Raw genomic sequence first — 5,595 nt, 5'->3', positions numbered from 1 at the left:
TTAACACCGGAGAATTGTACAAGTCATTGTTTAAGTCTTTGAGGGAGAACCATTCCAACATTTGATTCTGTCAGCGGTCCTTTTGGATTTACTTACATTTATTCCTTTTTGTCGAGATAAAAGGAGGATTTGGGTGACGCCGCTACATAGGACTGCCACAAACGATTACTTCAATAGTCGACTAATCTCAGATTATTTTTTTCGATTAGTCGACTAATCGGTTCATGCGGCGACTGGATGTAAAACACTCATCTTAACAATCATTATCTTTAAACTTGAAGTGTTTAAGCTATATGCTAACTAAAAATAAAGACAATAGTTTATTAAGCCTTTAATGAATCATTTAGGTTTTCTCCTTAATTTGTTTCTGGTATTAAAACAAGACTTAAATCAAATGAGGTAATCTGAATCAACAACAGAAAACTTAATAAAAGCCTGCAAGTATTTTTTAAAGCTTTAAAGCATATATTTAATAAAACATGTGTAAAGTATTTCAAAAGCTATTTGCAGATATAAACACACTCAAAATATTTGGCCACTGAGGCCCATTTATTAAAGCAAAACACTAATGACATCTTTGAACTGAAGATATTCCTATACATATAAAACCTGAGGATGCCCATTTAAACGAAGAACTTTAAGACATTACATCTTTAAAAAAGTGGGGTAATGTATATTTTCAAAAAGGGAGAAAAGCAGGGGATGTTAGAATGTACATCAGTCCTTTCGTTCTTTCATTGCATCCACTGCACATTCGCAGACCGATACTTCATATTTTTCCCTTTGGAGGAGAACCCATAAATCTGTGTTACTTCTTTAATGTTGTGTTTTTTTTGCTGTTTGTTGTCGTTTTTGTGACTTTAAGTTACATTTACTTGTAGCTTAATCCAGATAATGTAATGCTACACTTGTAAACTTAGCTCTGGACTTTTAGGTGAGCTCCTTCACTTCTGGAACTCGTAGTTTTAAATCGTTCCATAACTCCGCGGCAGATCCATACCGACACACAGCCTCTCTGTCTGCGCGGTGAATGTTTCATAATCCGCTCTTCGAACTGAACGACGTGATCGCGGCGCAGAATATGAATGAAGCCTTGGACGAACGGTTCATTTCCAGTGTAAACTCATTGTCTGCGCTGTCCTCGCGGCGTTTGGTTCAAAGCGTGGATTATGAAACGTTCATAATGCAGACAGAAGCGCCGTAGACACGGATCTGCTGCAGATCTGATGGATTATCTCCAAACAGCGCAGTAATGACAGCCAAACAGGATCCATTTAAACCCGGAAAACTGCTGCAGCAGAGCTAGCAGTGTTAGCGCCGATGTTAGCATAGCTAGACGAAGCTCTCTGTTCAGCGTGATCAAACTTAGTCACAACATGCTTCATCTTCATGCACCGCCATAGTGATCTCATGGAACACAAGTTCTGCCTTAAAGAAATGACATTGGACAATTTTCCTCTTTTATTTTTCCCCACATTTTCGAGTTCCGTTAGCGTGTTGTTGTATTGTTGTTGAGACTCCAGCCCACCCATTTGCATCACTGCTAACCGGCTTAGCATCACTGCGCATGTGTGAAGAGAACGGCAGACCCGGCATTAGAAAGCGCGCACCGTAGTTTTGAGATCAAAACAAGGAAAAAACAAACAAAAAACGACGCTTCGTCGACCAAAATAGTTGTTGACTATTTTAATAGTCGGCGTAGTCACGACTAATTGAATAATCGTGGCAGCCCTACCGCTACAGAGCGGCGCGCGGCCCCATCGCGCGCGCGCCGCAGCTGCAGCTTGTCCCTTTACATGTGCTGCCTGGTTACAGTCTGATCAGATGCACGTGAGAAGCGCATTCAGCGGTATTTAAAATAAATAACATTTCTAACAAGTGAATATGGAAGCCCAAACTGTTCATAATTAAATAAATAAATACAACATTATTTAATCACGCAACACTCCAATAAAAGTTTTTTCAATAAATAATTGACCATTTTATTATGAAATACATTTCATTAAAATTTAAATGGACCATTTTATTATGAAATATATTTCATTTTTACTTTAAAACATAATTTTTATTTTAAAAACATTTCATAATAAAAATATATATCATAATATTTTTTTTTCATGTTGGATATTATTAAAATCATGTGGGTTTTTTTGTAGAAACTTTTATTTCAAAATGACTGTTTTCCAAAGTGTTCTTTTTATTTCACAATGCTGTTTTTCAGAACGACGTATTTATTTCATGATGAGCTTTTTCCGAATAATAACTCTGTCTGTCAATCAAACCAGACAAGGCGGGGACACGTTTGTGATTGGCTACTCCTTTAATCAGACATTAGCAGCAGCACCAACTACATCGATCGAGTGTTCCTTCAGCCAACGTGATGGTGCAGTACACACTCCTCAACACTAGGTGGGAGTATGTAACTCAGCGCAACCAGTCTCCCAGTCTCCTACAAAAACGTTCAGTACCCACGTTTGTCCACAGGGAAAAACGTAGCAGTTTCACAAAAAACGGGTCTAAATTGTGGAATTGCTACGTCTCATTCTCTCATTCATTTCTACGGAGGTGCGCCGGATCACGTGACTGATCACGTGACTTTTGAGTTTCTGCCTGTCGCTAGCAAAAACATGGTGGGATATTCACTCTTTTTCGGTGGAAAATCCCTCAGAATAAAATATTTTGTGGACTAATCTTTATTTTGACAATATTTCTAGTGAGAAATGCACCCGTTACTATCAGGATATACATTTATTTTGGACATACAGTTCGTAGTTTGTCTGTTTGTCTTCTCCCCAAAACGGGGCTCCAAAGTCGTGAAATATAATTCATCATGAAATAAATACGTCGTTCTGAAAAACAGCATTGTGAAATAAAAAGGACACTTTGGAAAACAGTCATTTTGAAATAAAAGTTTCTACAAAAAAACCCACATGATTATAATAATATCCAACATGAAAAAAAAAATTATTATGATATATATTTTTATTATGAAATGTTTTTAACATAAAAATTATGTTTTAAAGTAAAAATGAAATATATTTCATAATAAAATGGTCCATTTAAATTTTAATGAAATGTATTTCATAATAAAATGGTCAATTATTTATTGAAAAGACTTTTATTGGAGTGTTGCTTGATTAAATAATGTTGTATTTATTTATTTAATTATGAACAGTTTGGGCTTCCATAAGTGAACAGCTGGATCGGCTGCGTCTAATTCAGGCTGCAAGCTGGAAAAGTCCGGCGAAGATTAATCTTTGGTTGGTGATTTTATGCGCATATATGCAACTTAGAATTTATAAGCTACAGTCAAAACAGTGAAAAAAAGAAAAACAAACGTTAAACAAACAAAAAAGTCCAAAGCACATAACCTCAGAGTGAAATCTATTTCTACAGAGTAAATCCTCATCTAAAAATGTCGACAGCATGCTCCTCTTGTTGTTTTAAACTGCTGCATCGGTACATTCCATTGAGGAAAACAACAGTAGGACAATGATTGGTACATTGTTGAATTGTAAAGTAGGTGTTAAAAGGTCTTCACGGACCCATTGATAAAGTCTGCTCCCATTGGCTACCCGTCATCTGTCAATCAAACCCCCCAGACGGTCGACGTCAGACCCACAAACGCTTATTGAGCCATCTGATTGGTCAATTTATAACTCTAATAACTTGTGATAATGGAAAAATAAAATCTTTAAAAAAAAAATTAAGATTAGAAAAAAGAAGTTAATCAGAAAGCAGCAGAGGAAGAATGGTTATTCTGACATATAAAATGACAGAGAAATAACTGTCTGTTTCTCAATGTAAGTCAATGGGACTTTGGCCTTTTTGCAACTCAGTGGTACTTCCTATATGGAACACGGAAGTAGGGGGGCTTGCTCTGTCCAGTAATTCTTATATACAGTCAATAGTTAAACCACCAAGTCGTTACCGAGCTCAAATAGTTCCCGAGCTGTGTCTGCAGCTCCCCGCTCCTCCAGGGATGGGTCAAATCTGGAGAACAAATTTCACACACCTTGTCATGTGACAAATAATGGGACTTTAACTGTAACATGTTTAAAATGTCTTGAGCAGAAAAAACGTCTCAGCTTTGTCTTCATCCAGCCAAATGTTGCATAACGTTATAATTATGATTTTTATAAATGAACAATAGTTTTTTTCATGTATAAAACGTTGACATATTAAGAGAAAGTAGCATTTTTTCATGAATATATATATATTCATGAAAAAATGCTACTTTGTTACTTTGGACAAAAGCAAACATGAGTTCTTAGACAAACTTCTTTGTGAAAATTAACATTTAAAGTTATAAATAACATTTCTTCTGCAGATAAATTAGGTTTAGTTTAGTTTACTTTATCATTATTTTCCTTACTACTACTGTTAAGCTGATCCAAAAACATTAATGCTCAGCAGAAAACAATATTTGCTTCAACATTTTTTTTTAACAAAAAAGCAGATTTGAAAGAAAATCAAACTTTTTACTAATGTTTTCTCTGAGCAGGGTCGGCACGTGGAGGAAAAGACAGTGGCACGCCGGCGAGTGACAATATTAAGCACTTGATCTGTCGTCAGTTTATATTTTTTGGATTTGAAAAGAGTGATGATCTCTTATCACAATGATCTATAATTCCCCATGGCGTCAGTAGGAAAAGGTCCAATCACGCAGCCCTTTCACTGAGACTCCGCCCACCAATACAAATACTGCTGCTTTTTTTTTCTTCTTCACTAAAACTTTATAGTTTTGATCGCCATCACTGTCGTCAGCCTTCATGAACGAGCGATTTAAATTAATGCGACCGTAGGAAAAACAGTTGTAGTGGTGAAATGAAAGCGTTGTAATAATTCCTGTGTTTTGAAACTGTTGCCGGTGAGACGACAGCTGTGACCGTATGAGCGTGTGTCTGTGGATGGAGCCTGAGCGCGTGCGTGAGTGGAAAGAGCAAATTTTCTGACTGCACGTTTTATGAAGCTGACATAAGGAAGCTCTGTTTCCTCTTAGAGATCTTTCGTACCAGGAAAAGACATCTTTCTGTGGAGTGCCTTACATGTCTTTTACAATTCTAGTCATTGGTGCCTGTATGCATTGTCTGTGTATGTCTGTGTGTGAGGGGAGGGCAAAGGGGCGGGGTTGGTTTTAGTTTTTCTCTTTTTCTGTTCGTTGTTCAATTATAAAACACTTTGAACTGCAACATATAAAAAGTGCTTTTAATAAATAAAGATTGATTGACAAGTTCAATCTGTTGATCAATAACCTAAATAAAGTCAGATTATACTCAGACTTTCTTTCTGTTCTGTCAAATGTCAATACAAAATATGAAAAAGATTGAAAATTAATATTACAGCCGATCACTCCATTTACTAGGGGTGAAAATAAAGAATGATTCTGTCCAGTTGCAGAAAATTTAAATTATTATTAATTAGCAAACTAATGAGAATGTAATAATGCAATAAAAGCGTCATCACAGAATGAACTCACATTCGACTCCGGCTCTGTCTCATAATGCAACTAAAGATGAAAAGAACAAAAGCATACACTTGTTTTTTTCAAAGTTTTGAAGTATTGATGGTATTTTGTTCTGATGTATCCAATCC

At 36.2% G+C, this 5,595-nt stretch overlaps 1 long non-coding RNA gene across 1 annotated transcript in view; it reads left to right on the top strand.

Annotated features, from left to right (window-relative positions):
- Positions 1 to 5,595, top strand: part of LOC118599193 — a 16,519-nt gene that overhangs the window by 4,464 nt on the left and 6,460 nt on the right. The gene's annotated exons all lie outside the window — the stretch shown is intronic.

Source organism: Oryzias melastigma, linkage group LG9 (genome assembly GCF_002922805.2).
Source record: "Oryzias melastigma strain HK-1 linkage group LG9, ASM292280v2, whole genome shotgun sequence".
NCBI classification, from domain to species: domain Eukaryota; kingdom Metazoa; phylum Chordata; class Actinopteri; order Beloniformes; family Adrianichthyidae; genus Oryzias; species Oryzias melastigma.
Note: the sequence above shows the minus strand (reverse complement) of the source record. Positions and strands in the feature narration are given on the sequence as shown.